The sequence below is a fragment of the Meleagris gallopavo genome, unplaced genomic scaffold, assembly GCF_000146605.3.
Source record: "Meleagris gallopavo isolate NT-WF06-2002-E0010 breed Aviagen turkey brand Nicholas breeding stock unplaced genomic scaffold, Turkey_5.1 ChrUn_random_7180001885181, whole genome shotgun sequence".
Classification (NCBI taxonomy): domain Eukaryota; kingdom Metazoa; phylum Chordata; class Aves; order Galliformes; family Phasianidae; genus Meleagris; species Meleagris gallopavo.
The window spans coordinates 1-552 of record NW_011149075.1 but is presented as its reverse complement, the minus strand read 5'-3'; the positions used below and the strand labels follow the sequence as shown (position 1 = coordinate 552).

General features: G+C 46.7%; 1 long non-coding RNA gene across 1 annotated transcript; it reads right to left on the bottom strand.

The window, feature by feature from the left end:
- LOC109364656 lies at positions 1 to 552 on the bottom strand. Its single transcript, XR_002110534.1, has 3 exons — positions 513 to 552; positions 195 to 321; positions 1 to 56 (listed from the first exon to the last, which is right to left on the bottom strand). It is a non-coding gene; the product is annotated as an uncharacterized LOC109364656 (long non-coding RNA).

Sequence of the window (552 nt, the reverse complement as noted above, 5' to 3'; positions counted from 1 at the left end):
ATCACACAGATTATGCGAATCTTCTGCCACACTGCTCACAGTGACATTCACTTTGCCTGCAGAAAGCACAAGAGTGCATCACTGAGCACTTGCAGCAGAGTTCTGTACATACAGGTGATGGGACCAGACAAAGGGGCAGGCAAATGTCACACCTCCTCCCACTAGCTACCATACATCCCTCTGCTTAACCTCACCCAGTCTAGTGGCTGTCACATTCCACGCAAAGATTTTTGCTTCGTTGGCACAGAGGCAGCTGGTGAACTGGCAGCCTGGACAGGCATCCACCTTTTGTTCTGGAGTCTCTATGAGGGTGGTGTGCACCTGAGTGTGTTGAGGCGTACAAACATACATTGTCACAGAATTAGCATCAGGCACTGATCAAAGGAACTAAATCATGAGTCACAAAAGATGAGACTGTTCTTTGTGTCCTAGATACCAGTATATAACTAATAGCTTGCCTTTAGGCTCGTACTCTTGCTCTAAAATAGGATATGGGACTGGGAAATACTCACTTGGATACAGTCCTTGAGGTAGTTGAAGACGATGGCTTTC